Source organism: Akebia trifoliata, chromosome 5 (genome assembly GCF_017979445.1).
Source record: "Akebia trifoliata isolate Shusen 1 chromosome 5, ASM1797944v1, whole genome shotgun sequence".
Classification (NCBI taxonomy): domain Eukaryota; kingdom Viridiplantae; phylum Streptophyta; class Magnoliopsida; order Ranunculales; family Lardizabalaceae; genus Akebia; species Akebia trifoliata.
In genome coordinates, this window is record NC_141379.1 from 5,019,202 (window position 1) to 5,042,222 (window position 23,021).

The 23,021-nt window shown below is 32.1% G+C and overlaps 1 pseudogene; it reads left to right on the forward strand.

The window, feature by feature from the left end:
• Nucleotides 1-20,911: 20,911 nt before the first annotated feature.
• LOC147401177 (AAA-ATPase ASD, mitochondrial pseudogene) lies at nucleotides 20,912-22,624 on the forward strand (annotated as a pseudogene).
• The last annotated feature ends 397 nt before the right edge of the window (nucleotides 22,625-23,021 follow it).

The window sequence follows — 23,021 nt, forward strand, 5'->3', positions numbered from 1 at the left end:
AAATAATATATCGAATATAAACAATAAATATAAAATACTTGTGAAAGCGCCTTCGATCTGCGGGGTGCGCGGATCCGCTTTTGATTTTTGAGATTTGAGAGTTACCATATATTTATTACGTTCTAGGAACCGAACATTGACTCTAAAAGGTAAATAACACTAGTCTATGAAAGTAAATACGGCTTCGGGGATCATATTACGGGGTTGGAAGGTGTTAAGCACCAACCCTGCCCGACAAATGCCGATCTATACTAATTCCTAAAACAATTACATTGCACAATGACAAAAAAAAAAAAAACAAATAATAATAAAAAAATATAAAAAAATTATCTTGCGAATTACAACGATTCCCTCAGCACTGACAGAGAGTATCTTCATATGTATTTTCTTACTATTCACGCGTCACCAGATCTGATTTCTGATCTCCAAGTTGAGGTATCTTCTTCTTAGATCTGTGAGTTTTCTAATTTTTTATAGATTTTAAGGTGTTTTGAAAGAGTTTTTGGGTGTTTTTTAAACTAAAGTTGGGATATGGATGTTAGGTAAAAAGTTAGGACTTCAAAATTAGGATTTTGGGAAGGTTTGGAAAGCTTCTTGACCTACTTTTTTTACGATTTTCTCTTGGATACGAGATTAGGGCGTGGAGACCCTTATTTATAAAAAACTTTAGAAACTTTTTAGATAGAATTAGAGTTAGATTATGTTTCTTTTAAATAATTTTAGAATTTAAGTAGAATTTTATTAGGTAGTTTTAGAGTTTAATTAGAATTCTATTAGGATTTTAGAATTTGACTTTGGTCTTATTAGATTGATTAAGGTTTTGACTTAAGTCTTACTTGATTGACTTGATTTTAGGATTTTGACTTAAGTCTTACTTGATTTTAGGATTTTGACTTAAGTCTTACTTAATTCACTAGATTTTTAGATTTTGTACATTAATTAATATTTTAATTATTAATTTTAAAAAATTTAATTATTAAAATGGTAAAATTATCATTTTGCCCTCGGAGATGACTTTTTGCGTTTTAAGTTATTTTTTAATATTTCAAGATGTTTTGGAATTGATTTTTCATAAGGAATTCAATGGGAATATTGGTTTGTGTCATTTATGAATTTTTTTGTGAGAAATGATAGTGAACTTTACGAGGGGCATTTTCGTAATTTTGTCAAATTTTGTAAAAATTGGCGAAATGATTTATTTGATTTTGATTTGTTATTTTATGCGTTTGAAATGATTTTCCTAAGCGTATTGTGGGCTTTAAGGATGTTTTGATGTTAGGGGTATTTTGATAATTTGATTATTTTTTAATGATTTTTATCGTAAAGCTTCTTTTTATCTATGAAATGATGATTTCTATATTTTTGGGGTTATATTTGTTAAGCGTAGCGTGATTTCTATAGTTTTGTTAGTTTGAGATACCTCATTCAAATTTTTGAAACATATATAGTAACAAAATAGAGCACTGGAATAACCATTCATCATTGGGAACCATCGTAATCGGATTGACGAGTTGATTAATCAGGCGAGTGAAAAAATGGGGTGTCTACAGATGTCCCTCTTTGGCAGAGTGTTGAAGCAAACTAGATAGCAAATCTATTTTGGTAGATAGTGCGATATCCGAATGCTAAAGCTAGTGACAGTTCATTTTGTAACTTGATTTAACAATTCGTCGGGACGTTCAGATTAAGTTTGTCAGGTTCTCGAGCTTGAGCTCTCACTGACGATGTTAGATCCTCGAATTTTAGAAAATTCTCCCTGACTAATGCAAAAGTGCACGTGTATGCAATGGTGTGATGCTTACTGAGTAAAAATGTGTCAAGACCTAAAGATCTTCTCTCACTGACAATAATGATTTAAAATTGAAATGTGCTTATGCAACGAAAGTAATCATGACAAAGTTGAACAATGAAGTAATTGGAGTTATAACATTGTAGGAACTTCGTTAAATCCTATTTGAAATTCTTTTTTAAAGTTCGAAAAAGTTTGAGTCTCATTTATCAGACTCGAGCCTATTGTAACCACGCTTCTCGGGCTAAGGAACTTAAATAATCCTGTTAATTCATTTTATGATTCAAAAAAGTTGGAGTATCGTTACTCAGACTCGAACTTATTAGAGTCACACTTCTTGGGCTAAGATTTACAAGAACTTAAACAATCTTGTTAATTCATTTTATGATTCAAAAAAGTTGGAGTCTCATTTCTCGGACTCGAACTTACTAAACCACGTTTCTCGGACTTAGATTTATAGGAACTTAAACAATCCTATTAATTCATTATATGATTTAAAAAAAGTTGGAGTCTCGTTTCTCGGACTCGAACTTACTAAGTCGCGTCTTTCGGACTTAGATTTATAAGAACTTAAACAATCTTATTAATTCATTTTATGATTCAAAAAAAGTTGGAGTCTCATTTTTCAGACTCGAACTTAGATTTATAATAACTTAAAAAATCCTATTAATTCATTTTATGATTCAAAATTGAGCTCAAAGTTTGAAAGATCGAGCCTTTATTGGTTTATCATGCATCTGGATTCATAATTATCAGTGGACTTCATCGGACTTTTAAGTAAAATTTTCCTTTTTATCATGTGATTAAAAATAAAACTTTGGAATTAAATGACTTTCAAAAATACCCATAGTTTCAAAGTTATCTTTAACTGGAACTTGACTACGAGACTGATAGAATAGATTACACTTGAAAAATATGGACTATGATGTATGATAGATAGAGGAACTGACATTCCCTTAAATTTAAGACTCTTAAGATTATTATATGTGCAATAAGGGATTGATAATTTTCTTTTGAATTTCTTTTGAAAAATGCTTAACTGGACTTAAAAAATATTGATAAATATTATAATAAAAGATCTTTCTCTTCAAAGTGGTTGATGATTCTACATCTTCCATTAGCGAACACTTGAACAAGTAAACATACTCTTAAAGATCTTATAATGTTCAAGATGACTTCTGATTTTTTCGATTTCAATATTGTCTTCGTCGGATGTGAGCTCTTAGCTGAAAAAATAATGTTGTGACTTAAATGGTTCTGTATTTCCTAATTTCTACACAAGCTTCCATATGAATTTTTCTTCTTGATGGGACCTTTCCTCCCATTTGATGATGCCCTAATTTTTGTTTAGGGCCTTTTTAGGTTTTCAACCTAGCGAATTTTTCTTTTCTTTTTCTAATGATGTCTTTATTTTTGCCTAGGTTATTTTTTCAAGTTTTCAACCTAGCAGACTTTCTTTTTTATGGTTATGGCCTAACTTTTGCCTAAGTCGTCTTTTCGAAGTTTCGACTTAGTGGACTTCTCTTTTTTCTCGATGATCTTGAATATTCAACTCGACATCTTCTTGATTTCCTACACCTTAACTGAGTCAATTAGAATTCAGGAGGACTTAATAGGTGTGGTTAGGATATGATTTAGAAAGAAAGGGTAAAAAGCTCAACTTTCCAAAATGCCCCTACTCTAATATTATCTTTTTTTGTCATTCTTTTCTGTAAATTCTTTTGACTCTTCTCTAATGTCCCTAGTTTGACATTCTTTTCTTTTCTGTCAATTCTTATTAATGCCCTTAGTTTGGCATTCTCTTCTTTTGAACCTTTCAATAGGGGTTTTTCCTTTTAAATGTCACTTTTCTTAAGAGAATACACATTTTTGCGTGACTGGGCCTGAAGTAACTTCTCAGGTTGCGTGCGTACCCCAAATATTTCTTTTTCTTTTGGGATCAGGTCAAAACGTAGTTCATACTTAAACTTCCCTCCCGAGGTTGGTTGGTGTGGTTTAGAAAGAAACAGGCTATTTGATTTTTTTTAGAGGCTACGAGGGGCTAAAGAAAGTTTTTTTTTTGATAAAACAGGAAAATGGTTCGACCAAAGGAGGCCTCCTTTGGTGTATTGCTACTTGACTTAGTCCAAGTTTTAAGAACTCGGTATCTGGATTGCTCTATCAAGTAAGTCTTCTTTTGAAAAGGAAAAATCTTCAGTCTTCTTGTACGAAATTAAGTGTGATTGAGTTTTTTATATTTGTCATTGACTCGTTCAACCCTTTCCAAACTTTGAAGAATATCTCATATTCTTTTACGAATGAGAACTTTTCTCTCTCCAGTGAAAAACATGATGGATCCCTTCTTGCGGATCTTAGCACCTTTGTCGATGGTTTCATCTATATCATTCTAGATCGATAAACTTTGACTTTGAAGTTCACCCTCGACTTTATGTCTTGATTTATTTTGGTGCAATCTATTTTGATGAGACTATGCAGGAATATTGTTGAATTTCTCAAATGAATTTCTTATTCTTTCATGTTCCCCTGAGGATAATATAGTACCCATTTACACTTTCTAAGTGAATTCTTTAATTTCAATATTTATCAAATTTGATTAGTAAATTTTGAGGTATTTTTCATGTCAAATTTTATATTCACATCATTATTGTACGCATGATAATCAAAAGTTTCTATATTTTATTAAAATTGAAAAACATAGACTGACAAACTTGACTAAAACTTGAAAGTTCAAGAAAGACTAACATAACTGAAACAACTAACTGGATTTAAAGATTGACGAAAACTAGATTGAAACTCAAAGAAAATCTAAGGACAATTATCTACAAAGTGAGAAGGTTCTTCTGGGTGGATGGACTACTTGGACTTGACATTAGTACTTTGACTAGACGACTCTGTTGACGGACCCAAAATTACACAGATGAGGGTTTAAAATGTTTGGGACCAATTATCACTTGAGTGGAAGTACACCAAGATTAACCATTGATTCTGAAAGTTTGATTCTTAATCACTTGATTAAAATTTTGAGATTAGCTTAAGGCCGGTGAGAAACATTGAATCCAATTGCACTATAAGTCTATAGTGACTAAGAAGGTGAAAAAGATTAGTTACGGGTCTGCCCCTGATTGGGATAGAACATTTGATCAGATAAAATATTTTGACTCTAGGATCGCATCTATTTGGTATAAAATAATCTAAATCTTTAAAAGTAAAACCAATTGATCCAACCAGTTTGATATTGATCAGTTTGATCCATTTATTGATTGGGCCAATTGATTTACATTTCACACATTGGGTTAAACCGATATTGCGGGTTTAGTTTGAACAGTCTGGATAGGTTCGTCCACTTACTTGTTGGTTGGATTGATTAGAATAACCCAGGAACACGCATAGTCGGTTCGGGTCGTGACCTATAGGAAGGTTTCTAGACTCTAAGTTTACTATGTGCAATGCAATTTATCTGGCAACCATTGCCCAAGTGCACCTATATACCTCTCAAACGTACTCAATTAGACAACACGTGGTGACTTTGTTTGATATATCATATAAGTGATAATCTAAAATTTCAACTCATTTCTCTAAAGCCAAAAACTGCCAGTTTAAACCCCAGATCAAAGGTAACGCGCGATGCTTGAGCAAAGGCACTCTTGAATCACCTCTTTTCTAGAATAGACGTAGTCTATCCTCTTAGTACCGTAGTACATCGGAGCAAGATTTCACTTAGACATTGGTTTTGACCAAGAAGTACAGTTGATGTACTTATATTATCTTTGATATATCTATGGATACAAGTCAAGAGTTGTAGTTTTCATAAATGAAGTTGTGATTTTCATGAATGACGTTACCCAAGATGGTACTAATGCCCAAGTTTGATATATCCTAAGATACGTGACTGGAGTTGTGATTTTCATGAATGATGTTACATCTCCGAAGAGATCGGGCCACGCACTAGTGTCACGTTGGCTATATTGGGACATGTAAATGTGCAAAATAATAAACGTACTTATTGTGTGTGCAATTAGGGTAGGGTGTGCCCGGGGCGTTTTTTCAAATCAATGGGTCCTTAGGCCAAATCAAACCACAAAATATGGATATCTCATAACATCAAAAATTAATACCAAGGCATGCACATACAAAATATATCAAACAAGATCATAGCATATCAGATAAGCGATTAATCTGTATAGCACAAAGAATAATCAATCAGATCCAATATTAAAACAGGAACAAAATTTATTATTTTTTTAAATTTTATTTTATTTATTTATTTATTTATTATTATTATTATTATTATTTTTTTTTTATCTATGGTTCATCAAGGATCACTTTAGGTGATTCAACATAAATCAAGATTCTAACAAATATTGAATTGATGATAGAATGATGGTTGTAGGGATAAGGAACGATGAACCCTCCCCCCCCCCTTTTTAAATTATAACAAAAAATAAGAAACACTTCTCAAAAGAAAATCAAAGAGAAATATCCTAGTGCCAAATGAGCTTACTCTTACAAAATAAATCAGGAATATTAACTGTGCTAACACTAGATAAATTCGGATTTTCTGTGAATTAGGAAAATATAATCCAAACTTGCATCGATAATATCTAAGGCTCCTGATAATGAAATCAAGTGAATTCAGGTTCTAAATTAATTTACTCGATGGGATCTACGTTTCATTAAGAGGTGCCCAGACCTAATTCTGATTAAAATGTTCTATAAAAATGTTTTAGTATTGACATCCCAACCTTCTTTCAGCAACATTAATTCCAGATTTACAGATTTATCCGAACTTGCATCGATGATATCTAAGGTTCCCGATAACGAAATTAGTAAATTCAGGTTCTAAATTAATCTACTCGATGAGATCTACATTTTATTATAAGTGCCCAGACTTAATTCTCACTAGAATGTTGTGTAAAAACGTTTTAACATTGCTATCACAACCTTCATTCAGCAACAATTCCAGATTTACAGATTAATCCAAACTTGCATCGATGATATCCAAGGCTCCTGATAACGAAATTGAATGAATTCAGATTCTAAATTAATTTACTCAATGAGATCTACATTTTATTAATAGGTGCCCAGACTTAATTTTCATTAGAATGCTCTGTAAAAAAATTTTAACATTGTTATCCCAACCTTCATTCAGCAACAATTCCAGATTTACAGATTAATCCGAACTTATATCGATGATATCCAAGGCTCCCGATAACAAAATTGAGTAAATTCAAATTCTAAATTAATCTACTCAATTAGATCTACATTTTATTAAGAGGTGCGCAGACTTAATTCTCATTAGAATGCTATGTAAAAACGTTTTAACATTGTTATCCTAACCTTTATTCAATAACAATTTCAGATTTACAGATTGGTATTCTAGGTAAACCTTATGAGATGCTTCAACGTCATTGTTGAGATAATTAAAATCTAAATTAGAATTCTCGAAATCGTTATTAACGAGGGTCGAGAGAGAGAGAGAGAGAGAAGCATCTCTCTTTGCTGCCCCTTTCAACATACATATGGGGAAGAATATAGAAAGAGAAAAAAAATGTTTTCACTATCAGAACATCATACTTAAGTACTATTTTTTTTTAAGAAAAACATTCTTCTCATCCCAACCACTATCATTCCATCATTTTCTTATTAATCTTTGAAATCTTGAATTATTTAGGATCATCATAAGTGACCCTTGATTGGATCATAGAGCAAACAAATAAAATTAGAATATTCAAAAATCAAACAAATGATATACAATCAAGCCAAACTAACTAAACAAATAAACTAAAATAAAATACAATAAAAATTTGGTCGGTTTGGCATTGCTCCCATATTTGGGGCTTTTCAAGTTTGATCCTCAATAATCTCTAGTGGAGTCGCCACTGAAAACGCCCTCGATCCACGGGATGCGCGGATCCACTTTTGATTTTTGAGATTTGAGAGTTACCACCTAGTTATTACAATCTAGGAATCGAACATTGACTCTAAAAGGTAAATAACACTATTCTACGAAAGTAAATATGAGTTCGGAGATCACGTTACAGGGTTGGAAGGTGTAAGGCACCAACCCCGCCCGACAAATGTCGATTTCTACTAATTCTCAAAACGATTACATTGCACAATAAACCAAAAAAATAAAAGGAAAATTACCTTGTGAATTACAACAATTCCCTCAGCACTGACGGAGAGTATCTTCATATGTATTTTCTTGCTATTCGCCTGTCACCGGATCTGATTTCTGATCTTCAAGTTGAGGTATCTTCTTCTTAGATCTATGAGTTTTTTTATTTTTATGGATTTCAAAGTGTTTTAGAAGGATTTTTGGGTGTTTTTTTAACTAAAGTTGGGTATGGATGTTAGGTAAGGAGTTAAAACTTTAAAATTAGAGTTTTGGGAAGGTTGGGGAAACTTCTTGACCTACTTTTTTTAGGATTTTCTCTTGGATATGAGATTAGGGTGTGGAGACCCTTATTTATAGATTTTTTTAAGAGCTTTTTAGATCGAGTTTGAGTTAGATTATGTTTCTTTTAAATAGTTTTAGAGTTTAATTATGTTTCTTTTAGATTTTTTTAGAGTTTAATTAAAATTTAGTAAGTAGTTTTAGAATTTAATTAGAATTCTATTAGGGTTTTAGAGTTTGACTTTGGTCTTATTAGATTGATTAGGGTTTTGACTTAAGTCTTACTTGATTGACTTGATTTTAGAATTTTAACTTAAGTCTCACTTGATTGAATTTAATTTTCATTATGATTTCGCTTTATATTAATTAATATTTTAATTATTAATTTTAGAATTTTTAATTATTAAAGTGATAAAATTACCGTTTTACCCTCGGAGAAGATTTTTTACGTTTTAAGTCATTTTTCAATGTTGTAAGATATTTTGGAATCTATTGTTCATAAGGAATTCAATGGGAATATTGGTTTGTATCATTTATAAAAAAAATTTATGTGAAATGGTCGTGAACTTTATGAGGGGCATTTTCGTAATTTTGTCAATTTTGTAAAAATTAGCGAAATAATTTATTTGATTTCGATTTATTGTTTTATGTGTTTGAAAGGATTTTCCTAAACGTACTGTGGGCTCTAGGGATGTTTTGAGGTTAGGGGTATTTTGGTAATTTGGTCATTTTTTAGTAATTTTTATCATAAAATTTATTTTTGTCTGTAAAATGATAATTTCTATGTTTTTGAGATTATAATTTCCTAGCGTAGCGTGGCTTCTATAATTTTGTTAGTTTGAGATACCTCATCCGGATTTCTGAAACATATCTAGTAACAAAATAAAGCACTGGAATAACCATCCATCATTGGGAACCGTCGCAATTGGATTGACGAGTTGATTAATCAGGTGAGTGCAAAAATAGAGTGTCTACAACCTGAAATTGCTTTTTCAATAATCCGCGAACAATGTTTCAATCTCGATCCGCAAAGAATAGGAGTACTACCACAACTCTGCCTACACCTTTGTTGATAGGAACCTCTATTTCAAGAATAGAAAAATATGTATAGAGAAGGGGGGACAACCACATATTTATAAAGAGGATACTAGGTTTTTCTATCTATTGTAGAATTCTAGTATTAGGTGAATACTATTTAAAAATTGATGGGATGTTCAACAACCCATCATATTTGATATTAGTAGTCAATACCAGAGCAAAATCATGATTTTCAATTTTACCCTCATGTTTTGAACAATTACAATCTAGTATTTATATAAAAAATTGTATATGTGAAAAGACTACAAACTAGTTTTAATTAAAAAATAATAATAATATTCAAACAATCTTCTACTTGACCTTTACATATACATTTTGTTTAAAATGACTTTCTGAATTGTTACATAAACAATCGAGTGCACTCTTTTGAAAATAATTATTCAAAATAATTTAGATAATCTTTAACTGTTACCTTCATTCAGATATATTGCTAATGATGAATCATGAATATAACAAAGTACTTATTTGTTGGCCCTAAGACAGTTTTATGGTCTCAAAAATTAGTATCATCAATGAATTCAGGAATTACCTTTACATGAATTTTCTTTGTAGTATTAGGGTAATGTACACTCCTCAATGTAATCTGGGTGTACATTCCCTAGGTATCCTGTTTCACACTCATCGTATGTAATTCTGATATTTTATTGACAACTAGTTATGTAATATTCTATCACCTTTCTATCTAGAATGAAAACTTCGTCAACATGATGTCAAGTCATGTCTAGCCTAAACATTTTTCAACACTTTATTAATATATCTACTTACAAGCAATGAAAACATGTGTACACAATAATAAATAAATAATGACTAGTCATGATTAATTACTCTAAGCAACAATAAATAGTCTATCATGAGTACAAATAAATCAAAAGACAAGCATAGAAGAAACTCAGTACTTAAATAACGTGAATAAATGACATGATAATTCTCATACGAGTTATATGTTGCTTGAAATTTTGTTACGGAAGTCTTTTTGTGCGAGGGTCAGTTATCCTATTACTAAAATCAATTTTAACAATTTCAATCAATCATTCACAAACATTTTCACATACTAAAGGGTACTTTATTTCGATGTACTAGTTGCATTTGGCCACTCTTTCATTCTTTGAAAATTTTGTAGCGGCCTGCTTATCACAATAAACAACAATGGGTCTATCAATGGAATCCACAATCCTTAATTCACCGATAAATTTTTTTAATCAAATTGCTTAACGGGTTATTTCGTAGCATCCAACAAACTCTGAATACATGATTGAATATGTCAGAATGGTCTATTTTGAGTTTATCCATAAAAAAAAATATGAAAATATAACCTAAAGTAGACTTCAAACTATCGTGACATCTAACATGATCCGTATCAGAATAACCAACAACTTAAAGTTCACTTGAATTTCTATATACTAATATAAAATCTTTTGTTCTTTACAAATATCGGAGTACTTTCTTTACTGCTCTCCAATGAGTAATATTGGGGTTCTGTTAATATCTCCCAAGCATACCAACAATGTAACTGATATTGGGTCGGATGTAAATTATTACATACATAAGACTATCGACTGTTGGTGCATATTCTGATGCATCGACCTCCACACTTTCAGTCTTTTTCTTGGGACGCTGATCTTGACTAAATATATCTCCTTTTACCATAAGAGCCTCACCAGGGGCACATTTATCCATACTAAAATCTCTTGAGCACCTTTTTAATATATGCCCTATATGACAAATCTAAAAACTCAGCTTGTCTATCTCTATGAATTTTAATCTCTATAACGTATTAAACATCCCCCATATTTTTCATATCAAAACTTTTTAATAGAAAATCATTTGTAACACACACAAGACGAAACATCATTGCTTGCCAATAATATATTATCAACATATAGCATAAGAATGATGAATCGACTCCCACTCATCTTGAGATATATGCACTTGTTAACGAAATTTTTCTTAAAATCATATTCAGTCACCACTTGATCAAATTTTAAGTATCATTGTCTTAATGCTTGTTTCAAGCCATAAATTAATCTTTTCAACTTGCAGGCAAGATGTTCTCTTTTATTAATTTTAAAATCATCAAGTTGTGATATGTAAATTTTTCCCTTTGGTTTATCATTTAGAAACACAGTTTTTACACCCATCTGATATAAATCCAAATTATAGTGTGTCACTATCACCAAAATGATCCTTAGTGAATCTTTAGAAGAAACTGATAAATAAGTCTCATTGAAGTGAATACTTGATTTTTGCCTAAAATCCTTCACCACAAGCCTTTAAGTCTCTCGACCTTACCTTCTGAATCTCTCTTAATTTTCAAAATTTATTTACATTTTATTATCTTACGACCTTCTAGAAGCGTCGTTAGTTCTCATACATTATTTTTTCCATAGATTTCAATTCTTCTTTTATTGTTTTATACTAGAATTGAGATTCATTTAAGTTTATGATTTCTTTGAATGTTGAATGTTCATCTACATCACCTTTAATAACAGCTCATTCTTGAAAGTACACTTCATAATCATTTGTAATAGCGGGTCTACATTCTCGGATAAATCTTCTAATGGGAATCAATGATTGTGAAATTATGACCACCACAATTTGAGGAGTAGGTTCTGGTTGGATTACTACATCTTCTTCTACAACAACTGTACGAACAGGTAAAGCCATCAAATAAGGTAAATGTTGAGAAATAAAACACATTGGTAGATCACTATGTTTTTCTTCAAATATAACCTTCATTCACTTTTCACTCCCACTAATTTGACCATATTCAATAAATCTAACACGATTAGTTTCAACAATCTCCATATATCTCGACGGACAAAGAAATTCATAACCCTTCAATCTCTCGACATAACCAAGGAAGTGACAAGTCATTGTTCGAGAATGAAAAATTTTCTAGTAGATCTGAATGACTCATCATATTGCGCAAAGTTCTTAATAAGTTTGATTTCTTCTTTTAGCAACTCCATTTTGTTCAGACGTTTCAGGTGTGGTATATTGAGGAACTATTTCTTACTCTCTCAAATATTCTACAAACTCCCTATGATTTATACCATTATTATCCATCATCCCATAGTACTCTCCACCTCTTTCAAATCTGATAGATTTAATCTTCTTATCTAACTACTTCTCAACTTATACTTAATAGATTTTGAAAATTTATAATGCCTCATCCTTATGGAAGATCAAATATATGTAGGCAAATCTAGAATAATCGTCGATGAAAGTAATGAAATAACGATGATCACCTTGAAAAGGAATTGATAAGGGACCATAAATATCTATATGAACTAATCCTAACAAAACAATAATTCTGATAGCTTCAAGCTTCCATTGCTTAGTCATCTTACTCTTAATACAATTTATGTAGACATCAAAATTTGATAAATCTAGAGGATCTAGAATCCCTACCTTAACTAAGGATTCTAGTATTTTCTTGGAAATATGACCTAATCTTAAATGCCATAACATAGAAGAATTTTCTAATGAAGTTGAATTCTTAGATTCTGGAATATACGAATCAACAAATAAACATAACAGAGAATAAGTATATGAACCATCCAACAATAACTGATAAAGACCATCTAATAAAAAATCATGTCTAACAATATCATCATGAATATGCATCCTACTGTCTCGGAATATAAAATTATAACTAATAATGCCCAATCTAGAAATAGAAATAATGTTTCGTTTAAAAGATGGGATGAAAAAAAGTGTATTCTAATATCAAGGAATGTCTTGTATTGAGAATAAGACAATAAGCTCCAACAACCTCAATCTACAATGCCTCTACAATTCCAAAAAAAATATATCCTCTTGTCTAGGGCTTTTCCTACTAACGAACCCTGTAAAGAATGAGAAATATGCCCAGATGCACCTGAATCAAGTCACCATCAATTTAAAAGAACATAAAATAAATTGGACTCATGATGAAATAGAACTAAATTAATACTTCCTAGATTTTTCTACAACTAGTTTTTATAAGCAAAACAATCCCTCTTCATGTGTCCCTTCTTCTTGCAGAACCAACATTCTTCATTATTTATTTTTCCAGCCTTTGCCTTTCTTTGATTATTTTTTTTATTCTTGAAATCTTTGAATATATTTGTTTACTTGAAGTTTTTATTGTCACCTTTATTGAAACGCTTATTCTTGAAAAAAAATTTACTACTTAAGTGAACTACCAAGTGTATTGACTCAACTTTCGAACCCCAATCTTGCCTCTTCAGTGACACAAAGGGTAATTAGTTGATTCAGATCTCATTTAGTTTCTTGTGCACTATAATTGACCTAGCCACTCATGTTCTAGTTTGATTTAGAAACTATCCACACCTTTAAGTAAAATGGTTATCATTATCTATCTTTTACACTTGTGGTTATTTTACTCACTCGATATACACAAACATCCATAAATCACCCTTAGGTAGAAGTTAGTGTTTCCATGCAAAAGAGTGTCACAAAATGATCTTAGTAACATATTAAGTCCTAAAATTCAAAAACCCTTAACTTTCATAAAACAGTCACCTTTAAGCAGGCTACTATCCTATTTTCACTATGTTCCTTGAACGATCACTCTATTTGTCTTCCTAAACCCCTATAGACAAGACCTATACCTTAATATATCTAAATTTTCTTTCTAATTGTTCTTACTTTGAATGTGTGTACAAATATTTATGATAATAATATCTAAAATTATTTAACATAAAATAAAGCAATTCTAGATATATTCTCCAAGAAGGGTACATACTTGATCTGATTTTTATGTTATAATTTGTTGTTAATAAATTATTTTAATAATTTCATTGAATAGATCTCAATAAAAATATTCAAAATAGACTCTTGGTTTATCCGATCAGAGTTAAAACGAACAAGTTATAACCTTCCAAAGTTTATAAAAAATGGTTTTTAATGGGTTTGTTCATGCTTAAACCAACTGAACCGATTTAGATCAACCCCGGGTCAGAGGATGAACCAAATGGGTAAGATAAATGGGTCATATTTTTTAATCGGGCTTGGTCCAAACAGAACAGTGAATAGGCTTGGCCCAACAAAATATTGAAATCGGACTTGGCCCAACAAAACAATCAATCATCTTCTTCCTCAAGAAGACTAAAACAACTATAAACCCTAGCCGTCACCTATGTTGCATCCACTTCTTTGCCAATCGGTAGGTCTAATTGATGGCATAAGACGACACCTTCCACTGAAAAATGTCTGGTAACCTTCGATCTAAAAAATTGCGACTATAAATGGTTAGAGTTTCTTCTTCTTCCCTTCTCTAGTGTTTACAGTCTCTCTTTGACTTTTAGGATTACAATTTAGCATTTTAGCATTCAGATCTATGATTTTCTACAACCCTTTTTTAGATTTAAAACCATATGTTGAGATGAAGAAGGCGAGCAAAGACCAAGAGGTTTTGATTGTTATTATCATCTCCTTACGAAGACAAATAGAAATGAATAGGTTTTGATTGTTCATCTTCTTCGCCTGTCACCTTAAATCCTCTATGTCTTCGTCGTCATTGTCTTCGGTGAGTAGAGAAGGTGAGAAATTGGTTTTTCTTTTTTGAGTTAAAAAAATGGCTTTATTGTTCTTAAAAAATAATTAACCAAAATATAGATCTAGTTCAATTCAGATTTAATCGATGTTTTGAACAAGAACAAATCCATCAACGGAAGCTCTGATATCAATTGTTGTAAAAACTATATCTTAATGAACATTGATCTAGGATTTGATCTTGAAAAAAATAATAAACCAAATCTAAAAAATAAATATAAAATACCTGAAATCACTTTTCCGAAAATCAACGAGCAATGCTTCGATCTCGATCCGCGAAGAATAGGCGTACTACCCCAACTCTGCCTACACATTTGGTGATGGGAACCTCTATCTCAATAATTGAAATATCTGTGTAGAGAAGGGGGGAATGACCACCTATTTATAAAGAGAATAATAGATTTTTCTACCCATCATAGAATTCTAGTACTAGGCGAATGCCACTTAAAATTTGATGGGATGTTCACTAACCCATCATATTTGATGTTGGTAGTCAATGCCAGACCATAAGCATGATTTTCAATTTTATCCTAATGTTTTGAACAATTACAATCTAGTATTTATATAAAAAAATTGTATATGTGAAAAAGCCACAAACTAGTTTTAATCAGAAAATAATAATAATATTCCAACATAAAAATCCCATTAAGATTATATTGAATTTCTTACTTATCTACTTTAATTATTCAAGTGAAATATGATATACTTTGTTCCACCATCTTATTAGCATACGTACATATGCATAATGCACTTTTAAGGCACACTTCGCATGTACTTGAGCCTGGGGAGCATTTTTCTTTGAGTCGTTATAATCTGACTTTCCCACGTGGCACATTCGATCACTCTCCTGACGTGACAAGTTTGGGAGCCATAGATCAGTATGCCTTGGGAAACACGATTCCCTTGGGATACACTTTTTATGGGGAAGTGCAGTTGTGTATCCCGAGTCGTACCGATCTACAATTCCTGAACTTGTCACATCAGGAGAGTCAATTAAGTGTGCCTCGTGGGGTAGTTAGATTATCACAGTTTTTTTTTCTATTTGATAGATGAGTCATTAATCTTTGTTGGATGATCCATTGTGGGTGATAAATGGGCACACAATCAATACGATTTTGTTATAAAATGGATTTGACCAAGGGTCAAGCAAATTTGATCACACTCAAAATTCAAGATTGTATATCCATGAAGGATGGGAACTTAAGAAAATGGTTGTTTCTTTACTCTTGCGTTACTATATTAGATTCAAAGTGATCCAGGTCTTCCTGATGTGATTGTTGAGACAAGCAGACATGGTAACTATTTGAACAATCATATTAAAATTTATAAAAAGAAATCTGTAGGCACACATCAAAATAAAAGAAAAAGTCTAAATCATGATTCTTGACATACAAAGAAAAAATATTCTCTTATTTTATTTCTTGGCATTGATTAGATTCAATACATTGTTTCGATATTCTCCATTTTGTAAGACTTCGAATGGTGATCAAGAGAGTGGGCTTATTTTATCTGACAAACACGTTGCAAGAAACTAGTAGCAAATGGAGTACAAATAACATTTTAAAGAAAACGATTCCAAGCCTCAAGATCATCTTCTTCGGCTAATTTTCTAATTAGATTTTCATAATCTTTGGCCTATTTTTATAATAGTCAGATAAAAAAACGTGGAGTGGATAGTTTATACTATGATGACAATCAATGGTTAGATCTCCAGTGGGAATACATATTTACCATATGTTGGTCAATTGGCTGAATTAGATTATTGTGGCTAATTGTTCCATCGTGGCCATGACCGCAATTCCAATTGGTGAAGTTGGTCATCCATGATCCAGCTTCAGAATTGTCGAGGATATGCGTGGGTAGCAACAAGTGCCACACTATTCTGATTTGATCCCATCAACTCTTTCTGACATATTTTTGTGCCCAGTAACCTTCAATTCTTCTAAAGAAATAGAGCATGAAGTTCATCAATGTAGACGAAATCTAAGCGACTCCAAATTGAGTTTCAAAGGATCCATATTTCATTAAGATCGCAAAGGCAGGTGAAGATTGGGGATGTTAAGCTTTTCTGTTGAAGAAGGTATCCTGAGGCCGAATAAAATTAAGAATTTGCATTAAAGTTGAGGTTGGTCCTGGAGGCACTTATTCCACTAATGAAAATGAAAACAACGTCCTTGTTAAGGAAGGACGGCTAATCATGAGAAGAGGGCCATATACATTAGTAAATTGGAATCAGGTGATTCCATCTGAAGAACCAATCAGAGAGTGAAATATGAATCCTAAGGGCCTCATTTGATGGGGCATGGCCCACAAATTAGTGGCCCATCGAACCATTGTGGCTTTGTTTTTTTTTTTGTCAATTTCCCCACCAACCAATTTTTTTTTCCCAATTTGGATCTATACACCTAGAGAGGAGGATCTACATCTCATCACCAAATCTCAAAACATTCTAGGTATGATTAGTTTAAATTAAGAAAAAATAATTCTCGTTTTCGAAGTGTTAATTGAGAGACATTTCAAACTATGACATATTTTGAAGAATAATGATAAATTCAATCGAAAAAAAGTCACTCAAAATTCATTGCTAACATGGCAGTGCACAAAATCATAGATTTTTTCCTTGGGATATACAAGAAAAATCACTATGGAAACAGAAATCTACTAACAGTATTTTTACCCTTAATATTTTGATAATTACACTTACCTCCCCCCTTCATTGACAGGTTAAAATTTAGATATTATTTTACTATTTTATTCTCTTATTTTTTGTTATATTTTATTAGAAAAAATATTTTTTTAAATAACAATTAAAATACTCTTACCCAAGCATTCATTGAGCTCATTTTTTTCATAGACATATTTTTATTTATAAAAAAAAAAATATTTTTAAAAAAATAAAATGATCTTTATAAAAGGAATTTAACTATTAAGTTGATGACAGCAGTTTGACAGAAGGGGTAAGTGAACCTTTTGAAAATTATAAGAGAGATAAATGCAATTATCAAAATGTTAAGGGATCAAAGTTGAAATTATGCCAAATTACATGGGGTTCAAAGTGTAATTCACCCTTTTTTTTTTTTTTTTTTTATCATCATCGGAGACTACCGTCAGGTTTGAATGGGAAAAAATATATTAGTTCCACGTAAGTACCACATCAAGACCTTTGACTGTGTGGGTCCTATGTGTCAATCCGTAAGAGATGTTAATTAATAAAATCATGAGGTCTCGTTCATGGTGATACTTTTGTCTTTTTTAATTAATAATAAAATCATGTATGATTATTTGGAGGCCGCCATTTTATAATATATTGTTAGGGATTGTATCAAATAAATAATTCAAAGTAACCTAATCTTACATTATCAAAGGCTATCAATTTGTCTAGCTATTTTGTATTTTTACAATTGAAATGATGCCAACTTGCATTTTCTTTAAAAATTGGGAGTTAGTAGGTTAATTTTTGAGATTACGACTGTGAAGAGTGCTTTATTGAGAATATGTATCGAATTGTCCCCTAGTAAAGATTAGGGGTTATTTAAATCTTATTTAATAAAATATTAATCTATTAAGAATCTTTTAAAGATATTTTTAAGAAAAATATTTAAAATACCCTTTTAACAACTTCACAAAATGATTTAAGTTGGATGTGTACTGGGTCAAATAAAAAACTTGATCAATTGATTTGGTTATTAATATTTCTATGAAAATGTTTTTATTTATTTATTTATTAAAAATTATTCATAAGTTCAATATAAGTTTATTTGACTCATTTAAGTTCACTTGCACTTCATGAAAATTGGAAAATTTAACAAGAAATGTGATAGGCCAAGTCCCACAACTTTCACAAGTCAAATTTTGATGGCTCAAGGCCGTTGAAATTTTTTATGTTCTCCGATTTAACGACTTAGAGCTATCGAATTTCTCTCAACCTCCATTTATTTGATGGTTTCGATCCGTTGAAAAAAAAAATTCTACAATGAAAATTTCGACACCTTGATTCGTCAAATTTTATGAAATTAGATGGCCTTGGGCCGTTGAATATGGGTTTTTTTCACATTGTGTTGTTAATTTTTGAGTTGAATCAATTCAATGAACATTTAAGTTGAATTTTAAACTTATGTTTTAATTATTGAAAATTATTTATATATTTTAATAAATTTAGGATACATAGAGCAAATTAATTTGATGATTACCATACTCATCTTTATCTTCATCTTTGTTATAGTTATCACCATCCTCAATGTGAGTTAAAAATAACAAGATTTGAGAAGAAAAAATAAGGATTTTTTTTTTTTCATTATTTAATAAGAGATGACCATAGTCAAGGGGATTGTCATTAATTTTAAAACATAGGAGTACCTCTAACATTCTCAAATAAACATATTTCTTTAAATCTCAATAAATCGTTGAAAGGGTAATTACAGTATTTTCACTTCAAAAATCTTTTTTAGATTAATATTTGAAAAAAAGATAACTAAAGCATTTGTATTTTTAAGAAAGGACTTTTTCGTACATATTTTCAAGATATAGGTCTTTGTGATCATTATCAATTAATTTTTTCTCTTTAAAACCTAACGGTTCCATGAAAAAGCCTATTTATAAGATGCTTATATGTTTGCGGGTTGTGAAATGCAAAAGCCCCACAAACTTTAAATATTACCCTTTTACTTATTATTATTATTTTTTTTTTTCAAATAATGCTTAGAATCATGATAAATGGATCCAAAATATACGTGAATGATGTGGCAAGGATGCAAACCATAGATCTTTTCTCTGAGTATCCCAAAGAAAAAGATCTATGGGTCTATGCCTTTGCCACGTCAAGCACATATAGATCACGTATGTTTTGCCATGTTGATTTTACTTATCTAGTAATTGTAGTTTGTGGAATATTGCATCTACCTAGAGGATTTAGGCGAGATATGGTGTTCTAAGAAGCCGGTTGCCTCACCCTTACTAATTGGGCATAGCTAAGTGTGATTTGTTGGGTATTGCATCTACCTAAGGGATTTGAACAAGATATAGTGCTCTAAAAGACCATTGGCCTCACCCTACTAATTGGGCCAATGGTCAGGAAACCCTCTCATATTTAAAATAAAATTAAAAAGGGTTTGACTCAAATCATAATTCTCAACATTACAAAACATTGTAACACTTAGTTCAAATAATTTCATAAATAGTTTACAAGTATGATTAGGTTCATATAAAATCAAAAACTCAAAAAATACAAATCTAGTGAAGAAAAAAAAATACAAATAAGAGAACTTCTATTGGTACCTCAACTTTGACTTATTCTAAATCATTCACTTATTTTCTTAATTTTTAATTGGGGTGCCAATAGTAACTCTAAAAAAATAAAAAAAAATGAATCATGGACCGATATTCTTCATAGAATCTTTTCAATATTTTCGGCCATTGTTTTCAAGTGCGAACAATAATACCTCTATGAAACGTCTTGGATTTGAAGACTTACCCACAAAGAAAAAAAATTTGAAAACTTGGGCACCACTCCAACCCTCACTTGAGAATGACATCAGGTGCATGAAACCATAGTTCCATTAAAGACAACAAGGTCCAAGAAGGTTCATTTCTATATGGCTTCTTCTAAGGAACTTCTTACCTTGATAAAATGGGTAAATTACACTTTGACCCTTTATAATTTGACATGATTTTATTTAGACCCCCTAATGTTTTGATAATTGAACTTATCTCTCCTTTCACTAACGGGGTTAAATTCAGATGTTATTTTACTATTTTACTCTCTTATTTTTTATTAAAAAAACAATTTTCAAATAATACCTCCAAAGCATACCCAATTTTTCACAGGCATATATATATATATAAAGGTCAAAATGGTGTTTATAGAGGGAACCTAACAGTTAGGTTGACGGAAATTTGACTGAAGGGGTACGGTAAGAGTAATTATCAAAACATTTGGGGTCAAAATGAAATTATGCCAACCTAAAATACCCCCCAAGGACACTGACAACACCAGAAACACGGAAATTACAAAGAAAAACACACCACGACCTTAGTATGAAGTGTGAACAGAAGAAGGAAAAAAAAAGACTCACCGACCTCTTCTCCTCTTATTTTAAATGCCCCTAGTTGCCAGTAATTTTTTTAACCAAAAAAGAGAAAGAAAAGGAAATAGCCATGACAATGGGAGTGGGAGAGACATGGACTTGGTTAGGATCAAGCATCGGCACCATCTTGATCCTCTACACCATGTTTCAACAATACTTTCCCAAGCATCTTCAAGCATACATAGAGAGATATACAGACCGATTGGTGGACTACTTCAATCCATACATTAAAATTTCCTTCCATGAATTCACCGGAGAGTATCTCAACCGCAGCGAAGTCTACACTGCAATCGACGCTTACCTTAGCACCAATTCTTCAAAGCGAGCCAAGCGATTCAAGGCCAATATTGGCAAGAACAGTAAGAACCTTCTTCTTAGCATGGACGACAATCAGGAAGTTGCCGTTGAGTATGAAGGAGTGAAGTTTAAGTGGTCTTCAAAAAAAATTAAACCCAATCCCAACACCATTTCTTATCGTGCCACTCCTGATAAGCGGTACTACACGCTTACATTCCATAAACGACACCAGGATCTCGTCGTTGGGTCATACTTGGATTATGTTTTGGAAGAAGGGAAGGCAATTGGAATGAAGAATCGGCAGAGAAAGCTTTACACGAATTCCAAAGGCGCTAAGTGGAGCCATGTAGTGTTCAATCACCCAGCATCGTTCCGAACACTGGCAATGGATCAGAAGAAGAAGAAGGAAATTATCGACGATCTTATTACCTTCAGCAAAGCTAAAGACTATTATGCCAAGATTGGTAAGGCGTGGAAGCGTGGGTATCTTCTTTATGGCCCTCCTGGGACTGGTAAATCTACTATGATCGCAGCCATGGCTAATCTTCTGGAGTATGATGTTTATGATCTTGAATTAACGACTGTGAAGAACAATACCGAACTAAGGAAGCTATTAATTGATACGCCGAGTAAGTCAATTCTCATGATCGAAGACATCGATTGTTCACTCGATCTTACGGGCCAACGGAATGACAAGAAAAACAAAGAGGAAGATGAAAAAGAGATTAAAGATCCAGTACTTGAAAAGGCTAAAGAAGAGAGTAATAACAAAGAAAGCCAAGTTACTCTTTCTGGGCTTCTTAATTTCATCGACGGGCTATGGTCGGCTTGCAATGGAGAGCGATTAATAGTTGTCACTACCAACTATGTGGAGAAACTCGACCCTGCTCTCATTCGAAGAGGTCGGATGGACGTGCACATCGAATTGTCCTATTGTACCTTCGAAGGGTTCAAGGTGTTGGCCAATAATTATTTGGATCTTGATTCCATCATTTATTCGAGACCATTCGAGTTCTTCTGGAAAAGACCCAAATGACTCCAGCCGATGTTGCAGAGAATCTGATGCTTAAAACTGTTGTTGAAGACACTGAAGCTTGCTTGGAGAACCTAATTCAAGCTCTCGAGACAAAATTTAAGGATGATGAGAAAGCCAAGGAGAGTAAGGACGAAGCAAAAGAAGGCAATTCATCGGCCAAGGATGAAGTGAGAGAAAATGGAGTCATAGATCACTAAGGAGGATCCAAACAACTAGCTAGGATTAAATTAAAGAGACATATAACCATGTATTAGTCTCCATATATGTGTAGAATTATCCTTGTTACAGATCTAATGTCTTTCAGTAGGTGGTTTAGGGAGAAAAATATAAGGGCACCAAGTCATTAAATATTTTAACTTGACTCATCCAAGTCGATCCTGAGTTTTTTTAACTTTACTTGACTTGACTCGATGAACATTTGTGCTTAGTAGATTTCAAAAACTATGCTTGCTTTCCTTGGTACTTTTTTTGCACTCTCCCCTCTCCTACTTATATTCATATTTGGGGGAGATTGGATTTTAAGTTTCAACAAGCCAAGAAATACATTAGAAACTTGGCATTTGAATAGAGAGGAAGAAAAGTATTGCAGAGACAACCAAGATGATTGCTGAACTACTGGATTACAGTGTCTACAATCTGGCTAACGACCATTACGGACAACACAGCTGTGCAAACTCGAGGTATCAAATAAATCCATCCTTGTGATCGAGAACCAAGAATCCTGCCAAAGAGAAACCAAGGAAAGACATCAACTGCATCAAC